This window comes from Anser brachyrhynchus, assembly GCF_964034855.1.
Source record: "Anser brachyrhynchus genome assembly, chromosome: 7".
NCBI lineage: Eukaryota > Metazoa > Chordata > Aves > Anseriformes > Anatidae > Anser > Anser brachyrhynchus.
Window position 1 is genome coordinate 23,464,282 of NC_137701.1, and position 14,642 is coordinate 23,478,923.

Here is a 14,642-nt window from a genome sequence, read left to right on the forward strand (position 1 = left end):
GGCTCTAGCCACCACCCAGTCTAATACTGTTAAAGCAGTGTGCTGTCATGATGAGGTTACTAACATCTGCTTTGTTCAGTATCACCACTGAGCAGCATTAGTCATAACAATGCAAGTAATTTAAGAGATGGGAAAATAATATTTTAGGAGAAGTCAGTGCTCAAAGATCTTTTCAGCTTCATCCACCTGGAGACCACAAAGGAGAAAAGTTTTTTTGGTTTTGTTCTGTCTCGGTGGTAGATGTACAAACCTCTGTCAAAACTAATTCTAGCCCCAAAGAGTTCACAATAGAAAGACAAGCTAAAATGGGTCAAGAAAGCCAACAGTGTAGTAGGTAAAATATATATTAAAAAAAAAAAAAGAAAGTTTATAACAATAAGCATATCAAGGATGGTGAGGTCTTATCCAGAAAGGAAGTGATATGGTTGGACTTTTCTGCAGCTACTGCTGTATGGTGGAGACCCATTCACCACACACTAATGGTGTAACTCATGCCACTGCTCAACTATCATGTAAATCAAAGCTTGCTCTGTTTGCTGTAATTACTGAAGGAATGTTAAATATGTGTATACAAGTGATGTCATTTCTCTTGAACTAGCAAAATGAAGAGCTAAGAGAATTAACCCAGAATTTACGGAGCTCTTCTCTCATGACTGCTCACCCGCTCATGAACACCTTTCCACAGAGACAGGTGCTAGCCCTTTACCTCCGTTAATGTAAGTATGGCACACCAGTTAAACCCACCAGCATTCTGGTCTATAAGCCTGAAAAATGAAGATTGACATATTTTCTATATATCTTTAGCAAAAGCACGTTGAACATCAGCAAGATTAGCTTTCCGAAGTAGAGGAGGTTGTATTTTAAATGCAGAGAGAACGCGCCCAACTGCGTTTAGAACATTTTCTTTAGATGCTTTCATACTTTCAATAAACTGGGGCTTACTATGAATGTATGAAGAACTTTTTGTGTGCAGTTCCCATAGAAATAATTGGGCCTGATGGCTTTCAGTACTTCCCTAAAATCAACCCCTAAACCTTGGACTTGAAGCACGCATTTCACATACCCACATGGGGCAATGTTCTGGTGAAAAAAGAAGGAAAGGGTGCTTGCCTAAATCCTTAGGAAAGAAAAGGAAAGAAAAAAAAAATTGTTCTATACTATAGTACTGCATGACGATATTGCTTCTAAATTCAAATCTAGTTCCACACAAAACAAAGATAGGCTGTTATGTTGAAATGCAAACCTGAATGGCTGATAAATCCTACTCTATAATTTTTTCTTTGTTATAGGATTTTTTCAACTGTATTTTACATACACTTGAATCATTTACACAAATTCAATACAAAATACTTAACAGTAATCTTTTTACTTCAAACCTTGCCACGTGCCATATTTTGTTCTCTTCTTTTTATATGGATATTACCTATTCTTCTAACAATTTAACAAGCCATTTCATTAAATCACTGTAATGCAATTAATGTAGATGGAAACAAATTTTCAATGAACATGGAAACATCTCATTTAGAACATCTAGTTTAAAAGTGTCCATATATGCACTAATTTGATGATAATATTGTTTACCTTGATTCAAACTGTGATTATATTTCTGTCCTGTAGTTTTTATGGGTTTAAAAAAGTTGAGTTCTTTTTCTCCTTTTTAGCTTGTTTTCAGAATTTGAAAAACAGGTACAAAGGGAGCTGTGGCAGCTGAATTCTCTTTCATGTATATCCAGTCCAGGTGAAGCCCAGCATAATGTACTGTAATATGTCTCTTCAGTTCTCTGATACAGTGACCTGTGCATCCTCTAAATCCCCCACAGAATGCACAGACACAAACTGATTGAGGTGAGAATGGACTTAAGTATATATTGTTCTTTGTAGCTTTGAAGAATTGGCACTTTTGCCAAATGCAAGATGATGTGGATTGTAATCTATTGAGATACAAGTTCAGACTGGGTCCTCTTATACATTGTAAGAATAACTAAAGATTTGTCTGGAGTAAGGGATTTTTTGTCTTTCTTCCTCAAAAAAAAAAAAAAAAACTTTCTCACTGTTTCTGACACTTTGCAGTTCCTCTAGCGACAGCAATCATGAAAGCACCATGGTGGTGGAAGCCTCTTGCAGCAGCTGGAGCAGCTGGGAGCACGTGGCACCAGAAATGCCAGTCATTTGCTCAGGGGTGTTGTTGCAGCTATGAAGATAAATTGATACACGCTACACAAATGAGAACCTTAGGTTTTTACCTCCCTGCTGGTATACATTTTATTTTTCAGTTTATTCTATGAATACAACTGTTTCATAGCTGTTAGGTGGAACTGTGAGTTAAATCCGGATGACTTCTGATTCTGATCTGATTAAGGAAAATAGAATTGGGGCTGGTGATGAGGAGGTGGTGAAAGGGATTGTTGAGCATAGATGCTCAACGTCATAGCTTGTAGCTATTTCAACAAGATCACCCTTCTAGTATAATCAGTTGTGATGATTTTATCTGTTATAAAATAACCTAATTAACCAACCCAACAGATTTTTCTGCTGGCTTGGTATGTCAGTAGCTCTGTTTTGGCTCAATTGGACACTCAGTGCCTGGGCTCTTCTGCCCGTGGCTGTGATCGGCCCAAGCTACTGCAAGACTGCCCCAAGGAATAACCCATCTTGTATTTCCCCAAGGCAGCATAGGGATAGGGAGGTTGATATGAATGCTGCTTTTCTGCCTTCAAGACAATAGTCATAAATACGTAACCACAGGTATATCAGGATCTTTAATGACTAAATAAATTTATCACGGTGATGTTGTGGGTCAATAAGATAAAGTGAAAATGTGTCTGAAAAAATTGGGGAGAGGAAAAATTGTCTAGGATTGCAAAGACTTTAAGAGGTATTTTCAGCTATGAATAATATACAATAAACATATTTGATTCTTTATATTTTCTAACGCAATTTTAAGTTTTATGAAATTCATTTTTTGTCTTAAATATAAAAAACAAGCTTTTGACATTTAGAATACTGTTTTCTTTTAGAAATTCAGAGAAATGGATATATATGTATATACATATAAATATATATATATGCATGTTTTCCCAAGGAACTTATTATATAGAAACATTTTATAGAAAATAATTTCCTAAAATATTTTCAAATCCAACACTGACAATTTTAAACTATTCTAATTGGGATTGCTCTGTAATCTAAGAGCCAGGTCTTAGAGCTGGGACTACAATAACCCACTTTCTGCATGTGGTACACCATCATACCCATATCAGTGGGTGAAATTAATTGATTTTTTTAACAGCTAATACAGTTTTTTGTTTGTTTGTTTGTTTGTTTGTTTCCTCAGGGATTGGTATATTTATTCTCATGAATTTAAGAATTTTTCTCTTTAAGAGTTCCTGGGATGTGAGGTAATCTATAATTTTAAGAAGCACGTGATTCCTTCAGCCTTTGAAATGACAACTATATACCTTGTGTAATTTAAGTTCTCTTTCAGCTAACAATCTTACTCCTCCTCTTCTTTTTTAGAAGAAAATAAGATTAATGTAAACAGAGCTGAAGAAACTTGAGGGGAAAGGGTTTGTTTTATAGAGCCAAGAGTGTCCTCCAGCTAGCTAGCTTGTATAGCATTTTTTTCCACGTGTAGATATCTGAAAATAGTATCAGTTTTCCTTCTGACAGAATCCAGTTAAGGACCAGTGTATTTAGAGTTTCAGCTTGCAAGTAGCAAGCCTGACATGTATTAAATTTGTATTTCTATTTATTCATGTGATTTTCCCTTGGAATCTAATGAAAGTATCCTTTAAAGTTTATTGTAAAGATTGAACTTTAATACAGAGACAATGAATTTGGGTCTTCACATAACTGAGCTCAACACCTGGAAATTAACATCACCAAATGTTTGCAGAATTGATAAATGTAAGTGCAATAAAAACTATGAGTATTCAATTGAGTAAGGCAGTACAGTATTAACTAATGCAATAAGAAACCAGCTGGGACAATATGTGTCCAATTTTTTGGCATTTGAATACAGAAATACAATAGGAAGGACTGAGTTTTGGGTGTTTCTCAGCTTAAGAAAAGGAATGGTAAACCAGGGCTGAGAAATCTCCTACTGACTTTGAAATGTAGGTGCATGGGGGAAAAATATCTGCTTGACCAATGACCCTACCTTTCTATACCTACTAAAAGTTGATCCTGCGATATCAACACATATTCCCAGTTTTGTCGAGAACAATTTTTGGAACCTACATTTTACTCTTAAAGAGACATTAAAAATGTATGTTTCTAACACTTCTGTAGCACTCAGTCAGGATGTTGTCAATGCCGTCATTTCATGGTTTAGGCAAGTCTTGTATGAGTTGTCAATATTTCTGTTTCAAAATCTCCTTCATTAAAAGTGGTTGCAGCTATGGCAGGGGTTAGTAAGACTGGATACCAATACAATAATATTAGGTGACAGGCAGTCAAGTGTCAAAATAGTCCATAGACACTATTGGCTTCCATCAAAAACAAGACTGATACCAAGTTGTAGCTGTTTTTTTCAACTACCAAAAACTATTGCTCGACAATCAGTAAACAAGTTGCAATCTGGTAGAAAAAAATAAAATAAAATGTAGAAGTAATGGATCCTTGCTTGTTAAACAACCGCCATGCCTCTTGTTTTTTTCTGCTTGCCAATAAAGCATGCTTAAAAATGCAAGCCAACAAATATGTATCTGCACCTTAAGATCTGTGTGTATTTTGTTCTGTGAAAAGGAAAATAAAAACTCCCTCTGCTTCCTGTCCCACTGCCCCCAAACAAACAGTTTTCTGCTCCTTCTTCAGCAGTCTGTATTGGCACTTGTGAGGGAAAAAAAGTTTGACAAAAGCACTCATAGATTGCAAGAACACAAATATGCAACCAAAAAACAATGTGTAAGATAACCCAACTCAGCCGCCAGCCAAGCATTCCCTTCCTTTCCAAATCAAATGGCTACGTACGATATTAGCAAAAGCGCTTTAGGTGACCTGTCTTTTACAACCACACTGAGAATAAAGAAGGGATTGAGGGAGTAAAAGGTCAGCATATAAATAGAAATAGAAAGCAATTATAAAATGTCTAGGATATAATCATCTTTCTTAACACATTTATTTAAAAGAATTCTAGTACAGGTGTCCATAAACATCCTTACTTTTCACTCTCTGATGAGAAGTGAAGTGAAGCAGCTCTGGAGCTTTTCCAAAGCTTCAAAGCTGTGCTTAGCTAGATCTTCTGCAGCACATTTGGAGGAACATGTAATCCAATAGAAGTCAGATGAAACAGTTGTGGGTTCAGTCTAAGTCTCTTCAGACTCTGAAGCTCAGCTGTGCAATGTATTTACAAACCTTCCTCCAACCTGTCAAACACTGGGATATGTAGAAAGCTACATTAAAGAAAAAAAAAATCAAGCTAAAAATATATGAATATTAATGTGCGTGATGTTTATTGCAAGACCCATATCAGCATACTGTTTTTTTCCTCCAGTCATAGAGAACCTGAAGGCAGCAGAGCTTCTGTGTCCTATAGGTGATATGCTTATGTCCACTTTTTGTCTCTATTTATTGTAGAGCGTAGGGCTCCTGTTTCTGTTGCCATTTTCTTTGTAGGCATACAAGGAAAAGCTTGCATACAAATACCGAAGGCTGTTGTAGCAGGTATTGCCAAGGTTTTTCTAAGAAGGCTGCCCAAAGCTGACTGTCTGACATATGCAAAGGCAGAGACAGGTGGAGACTTGTGGATGAGGACTGGTATTTGAAGGTCACACAGCATGTAAAAACTTGTTGGATATAGGGCACACACCAGGGTTTTCTTTCAAGAACAGAAGTTGGGGTGTCACAGGACCAACACAGAAGGCATGCCAGAAAATGAGTAAGTGGCAAAAATGATCTCAGGACTGGTCTCAATGATGCTTAGATGTAGCTCAGAAGACTAGAGAAAAGCAAATGTGGTCTTGGAGTTCATAAGATTTGATATATTGGGTAAGTTACATGGGACAGAAGTTGTTATGTGGTCCAGAGCTGGTTGCTCTGGACCATAAGCTGCTTCAGCTTGTGTAATTTTGGGAGTTTCTTTGTTCTTAGGGCAGTGTGAGACTTAACTGAGGATTCTTTTAAAAAAGTATTTTGTTTGATGCTCCTTGCTGGTTTGAAGGACTGGTGGACCTGCTACAAAGGTCTGGTGGATTTGCGGACAGATTTCTGGCAAGATATAAATATGTAAGATAAATGCACTCTCCTGTGGGACTCTGCACACTGAATATTGCTATGGTCACTAGCGTGGGCTGCATCTCTACAGGCTTGTCTGCTGGAATGCACTAGTATTTTTGGTTGTGTCTGGAAAAAATAAACAGGTATTGCTTCTCCTAGGGACTGTGTTTAGCAGCAGACATTCAATTTGCCACAGAGTAAGGAAACAGGTAATTTATTAATTATAGTCCTTACAGTTAGCAATCTGATTTTGTTACATGTTTAGCTCCTAATATTGAAATCAGAGCAGTGGGCATGTGTGTCCTTGCTCCCATGAAAACAAGAATACTATATATATATATGTCTGACTGGCTCCACTTTCCAAATTCACCTGTATGTTGTCTCTGCTTCTTTTGTAAAATTGATTTTACTTTGATTGTACTACCCATTACTCTTTTATCAATATTTTCACTTACTGAACAGCTCAGTATTTGGTGATACAAATTGTTGATATATAATGTGTGCTAAAGACACATTTTAAATAGCTTGTGAAACAAACAGACAAAAAACTAACCACTTTAACTCCCCTCCTGGGCACATATTCTTTGCTTATGACCGTAGCATCTAAGTCTTCATTAAGGCTCCAGTTCAGAAACATGCTATATATTTTTACTATATTTTCATGATCATGAGGTCAAGCAAAGAATATTGTGCAGCTTGGAAGTTACAGTGACTCTTTTCAAAAACAAAAATTCTATATGTAAATGTAGATAACTTTACAAAAAATACCCTCAAAATTTTCCAGTGAATTGAAGCACTGTTGTATGACATCAATGCCATTGTTACTTTAACAGAAACTGGAATTATACAAAATCTGTGTAGGTACTTAGGATGACCTCTGTAGGAATCTAGTATTGCCATCAAACTCTGCAGCCTTGCTGTTCTTAGAAGATAGGTGTTGTTGGGAAGGTGCCACAGGGGCAGTTTACTTGCTCTCAGTCATGCAGATCTAGTGTGCGACTGGTCTGCTGGCGACTGAATTGAAAATAGAAGAGATGAGATGCAAGTTGCTGGTTTTACAAATGAAGAATGAAATTGGATGCATTTTGCCCACTTTGCAATCAGCCGTTATGTATATGTTTAGCTTGAAAAACTAATCTGGTAGTTTTCAGATTCAATCATATTAATGAAGTAGCAGAATTACTTGTGTGATTCTGTACTACAGTCAATTTAGTAAATAGATATGAAGGAGAATAAAATACGTAAATTTTTATAATACTCTTATAATTCTGCAGGAATTAAACCAGTAAAAAATGTAGATTCAACTTTGTTTTAATTGGTTTATGTTTAAAGATTCTTTGATCAGCGATAACAGTAATATATATTAACATGTTGCATTTTAAAGTGACGCTGCCTTTCATTAATCAAGTGTCTGTATGGTTGATTAATTTGAACAAGGTTTAAATTGCTATGAAAATTTATCATTCATAGCCATGATCTCCATTTACATATATGTTAATTATTGTAAATGTAATCTTTTTCTGAATCCTCTGGGCTGCATACTAAAAAGACACAGTGATCACAGTGAGTGAATACTTTTCTATTACAAAGTGAACTCTTACCAGTATTCACTGAAGTCTGTTTCAGTTGTCAAAGATAGACTAAAAACATTAAAACATTTTATGCTAAAGGCAAGTTCAAATACTGTAGATGCTATTTCCTTTTCAAATTATTTCTTTATTCAATGGCTAGAACATATAAGAAAATGAAACTAAGTACAACCAACCACTATAAAATTAAGTTCTGTCTCTACGGACTGAAAGAAATGTTTCCCTTCTTACTCTCAGACTTTCTTCATATTAACTACATTATTAATAATCACGAGAGGGGTTTTTCCGTATGTCTTTTGAAAAGAGTGTCTTGAAGTTACTAAGTCAAAAGAACCCTTTGTTGTACAATTAGAATGAGTTAAATTGTGTAAGACAGACATCTCCGAGGTTTATAGCCTTTTAACATGACATAGAAAAAAAAAATATGTGTACAGTCACTGTAAAATAGCCGTATTAGAGTTCCTCACACACACCACACCGATGCATGCGGTTAATGCAAATAAAAACACTTGCTGTGCTTTCTTCTAACTCTCCAGCTCAAGAAGATGACAGTCATTTGTCTAAAACTTATTACATTTGACGTAGTCCAGAATTTTATCAAGGTTTAAAGAGAGAGGATGTTTCACAGAACATTTCCCCCAGTGTTACAGAGAGAAAAGACATTGGCAGGAAATGGATTTCAGATACGAAGCATAAAGTAGCTCTCTTTCAACAAACAACTATTACAGCTTTTATTAAAAAATGTGTTTCAATAGAAACTAATTACTGTCCATTAAATTACACTTTGAGCCTGATATTGCTATTAATTCTTTTTTTTTTTTTTTCATTCACAGGAACTGACATATCTTTCCTTTTTTGTTGTTTTGTTTAGTTTAGTTTTGTATATTTTCTTGAAATATCCTGGCAGATTTTATTCAGAAATCACTTAAAATAAATCAGAATTGCAAGCAGATAAGTGCTAGGGCCTCCAGACCCCTTTCCAGGAAATACATCAGCATATGCTTATATTCATCTTTGTTAAAACAGTATCTCTTCACTTACTTATCTTTAGTGTATGGCCTGGTTTCATCTTCTAGAGGGTGTTAAATTGTTCCTTACACTTTTTTACTTGTTTTCCATGTGTTTTTGTTATTTTTAAAATTTTAAGTGAATCTTATGTTATATAGTTGATAAAGGAACTGTTCCTAGATGCAAATTAAAAGACTTCATTTCTATCATTTCTAGATATAATTTTCCTGTTCAAATGCTTAGTATTTACATAATATATTCACTGCAGGACCAGCCTCATTTCTTAGTCACAACTTAATGCAATTAAAATGTCTATCTGGAAACGTTTGCAAGCATAGCACCTTTATACTATCTGACTGAGCAGTTTTAAAGGTACTTAATTTGCAGTTTTCTTTTGGACAGTCTGATAATGAAATATGGTGTTTTGGGTCCCAATTCTGTAAATGATGAGGCACATTTGGGAAAATCATACAAATCCTTTGGCATGAGTATGTATATACTTGGGATTATGTTGTTGACATCAACGCCTGGAAGAAAATATTCATAAATGTATGTGGCTTTTTTTTTTTTTTATATGGTGTATTTCTTTATGTGGTGTTTTAATATAGCATAATTGCTGAATTTTTGGCTGAATGCAGAGCAGAAAAGGTCACTTTTTTCACTATAGTCAGAGTGGCTATCATGTCATTGTATCCTGTGGCACAGATTGTTTGAAATTCATAGTTATCTAAATTGCTTTTTTCTCCCATAAATCTGAAATATGCATGGTATTCATGTTGTAAAGAGATCTTAGCATTAATTGATTGAGCCTGAAGAGCTGCAATGGTATCTTGGATGTAGATATAATGCTATGAGCTACACAGTTTATGTACATATACGTTTGCATATAGAGAGAATTTGCTTTCAGAGCTGAAGTGTTGATAAAGAAATTCTATAACTTAAATACCATCCTAAATTACTGTGCGACAGGAATTCTGTCTGCAGTATCTGCATGTCCTTTTCTGACAACACCAGGAAATTAAGATACAGATAAAACCTAAAAATAAAATAAGCCAGTGTGTTCAGTTATGATTTTGATGATTTGAAGATGACACTGAAAAATCAAGCAAGTTCTGAAAAAGTTCAGAATTCAAGTCTCTCAAACATTCTTCACCATGAGAAACTTAGTAAATTTGTCCAGGAGGGGCATAAATGATCATTTGTTCACAATACAAGAATCAGGGTACACCCAAGAAAATTTTTAGGACACAGGTTTAAAACAAGCAAAATATACAGAATTAATTTTTCATAACAGAAGTGGTATTGCAACTAATTGCTATGGAACGTTACAGAGGCCAAAAATACAAAGGATTCAAAGATAAGATAAATTCATAGAAAGAAAAAAAAGTCTCTCAGAAGTTTTAGAAATATTTGGGATTTTTTTGGTGTACGATGCCTTTGGGTGGATTCACCCAGGAGCAACCTGGTCTACTGAAAGGTGTCCCAATCCATAACAGGGGATTTGGAACTAGATGATCTTTAAGGTCCCTTCCAACTCAAACCATTCTTTGATTTTGTGATTCTTGGAGTCTTAGAGAACATGTTGGATTACTGAGTTAACTACTCCGTTGGTATCTCTGCAGATGCTAGCCATGAATTTTATTTGTATTCACTGATAGAAGATTGGGTTATTATGTATTGCTTCATTGTGCCTATCTGTTAGTAAGACCTACCTAGATATTTCTGTCTTCTCTTTCCTCAGCACCTAGATAAAATGATAAACATCACAGTGGTAAGAATGACAGGTTAGTCCTCATGTAGGAGGAGAAAATGTCTTGTTGGCTAACTCTTGCAGCTTCCTCTGCCTGCTCCAGGAACTGCTTTCTTCAATGACTTTCTTCTTGGTCTTCAAAACAAAAGCCTCCCATGCCAGTGATCAGAGAAGCCTGCCTCATTCCTGGATCTCCACAAGAAAGGATCCCAGATGGTGATTTCTGTTTGCCATCAGTATGGTTAGAAGAAGGTTTCCCAGGTCATCAGGTCCTTCCTCATGACAAATACCCCAAAGGAAGTACTAAGTACTGGATGTGTCCAGAATTTCCTCCCAGCTTTCTAACTGGAGTGCCCAGAAATGGTTTTGAAGAGGCCCTTGCAGATAAGTAATATAAATCTCCATTTCAGCAGGATGTCAGAAGCACTTCCTCATGTTCCTCCCAGAGTTCTTTCTGGGCAAGCTTTGAGCCATTAAATCTCTAAAATAAGGAATGCTACTTCCCTTCTTGCTGCAGAAGAGGATATGACAGAGGCTATGAGTCTATGAAAGGTAAGGAGTTATAAGCCTGAGTCCCATTTCCTACCCAGTGCTGAGGACAGTTGGTAGAGCTGGAAGTCTTCTCATGTAAGTAAACACCAGCAGCCAGTCTTAAAAGACCTTTCAAATATGACAAAGGAAAACTAATTTTCAGTGTATGACTTGGCTACCTCTGGGTCTATGCCAGGGAGTTCCCTCCCTTCTCTCACCTTTCAGTACAAACTTGTGCACAACAAATTCTGATCTAAGGGACAGAGGGCTTTTCTGATTTTGAAATATGACATTTGGAAAACTCAATTTAAGCAAAGATACCTGTTCTCAGGAAGTGAATTATTTTAGCTGAAACTTTCTAAAATATAGGACTAAAATGTTATCTGACTTGAGAAACTTCATATCATTTGGTTAAAGTCTGATGAGTTTAGAAGGAAGTAGGGGCTTCAAATAGAAACCAGCAGTGTTATTTGTAGTAAAGGCTAACTGTCAATTTTGCTGACATGTATGCATGTGTGTGCATGGGCTTTAGAGAATATACAGTGTGCCTTTGTTGATAAAACTCTAGTGAATAGAAAGGATATAAAAATACTCAGCATGTTTTAAACAGATGCACTGTAAAACCAAGGTCAGATTTTTTTTTTGAATAGTTCTTGTTTCTTAGTTTATAGTGACAATGATGTTGACATATAGTTCAACAAATGATTCAATTTCAAAATATGTATGTATATATATAAAAATATATCCTACATATAGAAGTTAATAGAAATATCCTGGCTAATTGCAATGTTTAAGGTCAATGCATCCAAATCATTTTAGTTTTTTAGCATAGTTTGAGGATATTTTTTTTAGAGCCTAATATATAATTTTGTAGTAAGGGTGGGAACTGTGCACAGTTGGGTGGTGGCTCAACTCCTGTTGACCAAGTTGAAATGCAAGCTTATTCTGTAACAGAAATCTTTCTTCATGTAAAATACCACCACACAACTAGGTTGCAGTTTGCTCCATCTACATTGCATAGATTGTGTATGTAGCAGACCCAATACCTTAGCACATATTATTATTCATACAAACAGAAAGCAAAATGGTCCTGTCCCAAAGTGCCTACAGACCACGAATAGTGTAGAGACTGAACACATTTGTGGCAGCATAAGAACCCAATGGTAATCAGCATGACAGACAGCAATCTCCACCCACCAATTGGCGTGTGGACATGATGCCAGGGAGAGAGGTGAGGTTTATGAAGACATTTGCAAGCAAAAGATAGGGGAGCTGTATGACATTTTCAGCCAGCTGGAACTGAACAGGAGGATAGCTTGGAGAAAAAGAAGAGGGATCTCTGACAGAAATTGGCACTGAAAGGGTATTTGGTAGATTGGAGGCAGACTTGTGAGAGATTTAGTCTTAACAACACTGAAAGCAACACAGGCAAGTTGCTTTGGTTTTGTGTGATAAAGGATAAGTTACTGTAGAGGAAAAAAACAATGACGTTAGTATTTAGGATCTTTGCAACAACCTGCTTAATGAAAAGAAGCAGAAAAGGTCATATTTTCTTCCACCACAGAAAGACAAGGTGCAATGATTAAGATGAACTTTTATACGCTTTGCTAAATATATGGGAATAAAAGGCTATATCTAAGATGCAATATGTAAAAAGAATCTGGCAGACCTCATTGTGGCATCAATACAAAAGTGTTGGTGTGAGGTCAGCTGATGCTCACCTAATTGGTGTAACAGGGTTACACTGTGGACTTGAACAACTGAGAAAACATTATTTGTAGGAACAGCTTAAAATTTACTATGTATTGATGCATTGCACTGCAGATTCATGCATGCTTTATACCAATGCCATCTGTATTGCTTGCAAAGCACAACCTATAGCTGTGTGCTTTGCACCACCTTGCCCCAATGCATATCTCAACAACTTCATCTTTGGCCCAGAATATCCCTTCAATAAACTTTTGGCTGCCTGCATGCTTTCCTGCACCCAAGCAAAGGGAAATCAAGAAATAGCTGAGAGTGAGAGAAGTACAGCACTGTCTAAATAAGTGGACGTCCTGCCTTGTAATGGTGCAAGTGTTCTTTGAACTATGACTTAATGAAAGGGAAGAGAATTTAATCTGAATGGCAAGAGACAAGGCTGGAGCAGGATGGTAGAGTGGTGATATTTGCAAAGAAGCAATGCTTGAGTTTGTGATCTGGTGGGCTAATGGACATGAGAAGGATTTTGGAAAGGAGTGAAGGAAAGCAGACTTCAAATCCTGTGGGAACCATACAGGAAACTAGAGAAAAATTAATAGGAAATATCTGTAGAAGATGTGTGAATACATGATTGGAGCTGTGGGAGAAGAGGGAGAGGACAACTGAGAAATCTGAGGGACCATTAAACACTTAAACTGTTGTGATATACTTTATTTGTAGAGAACAAGCACAGAAAGCAAGGAACCACGTTCACCTCCTAAACTTACTGCACCTATTCTCTGTGGCCTCCAGAGACTTCTTTGGATGGACTTCCTCAAAAAGTACTCTACTGAAACAGTTACTATGGTAAAAGTGTATTCTTTTTAGTTTTCTCTTTTTATAATAGAATCTGTTTTACCTCATTTGGGATACTAGGGCTTGTTATTAAATCTAAACACAATAAACCTAAACAAGGTAATCTATTCATGTTCCTTCTTATTAAACAAGGAAAAAAAAAAAAGAAATCCATCATCTGGATTCTAGATAATCCATGTAACATTTAAAGAGGCATTACTTTCAAGACCACTTCTTTCTTTTAATAGAAAAGGATGCTGCTGTCTGTGACTTAATCTAAGTAAACATCTCCATTGTTTCTCTCTGTTAATGATCACTTCAAACATTCTCTTTATCAATTTGTTTTTCCAAGAGAAAAAAAAAAAACTCAGCAACTAAAGATCAGTGGAAGGACTATGTATTTCACCTCTCTAAAGCCTAATTTCTCCTCTTGAAGGGTAATAGTCTCAGATTTCTAATACAACCTAAAAATTGGATTGCTTTGGCCTTCTCCCAGACTATAAAAGAGTTATCATCTGAGTTAGGGTGCAACCATGCTGCTGCCCATGCACCAGCCCTATTGAATTTGTCTGGGGGAGGGGTGCAGTTTTGTCGTGCTGAGCAGCTGCAAAATTGGACCCTCACAATAGAAATTAATCTGGTAGGCAGCCAGGAAGAACAAATATCAGGAGCTGGGTTTCTCCACAGTTACAGACCCACAATCACAAAATGCTTCATCCCCAGATCTGCTTTGCTTGCTCAATTTCTGTGCATATGAGAGCCTGCCCTCCAATCACTTCAGCAAGCATCTTCTGTATTTCAGCACCCTGCCCGCATACAAGAATGATGGAGTCAGCATGCAGAGCGGAGGCAGGCATGCATGAACACCAAAACAAAGCCGGTTTGGTCTAGTTTTAGGCCAGATCACTTTGAGAGTGTCCTTTCAATAAGGAGTTGTGGGCTTTCAGATTTTTATTCAGATTAGCTGCACTCGCTGGCAGTAATATAGAATCAGTTTTGTCTTCTGGTATTTC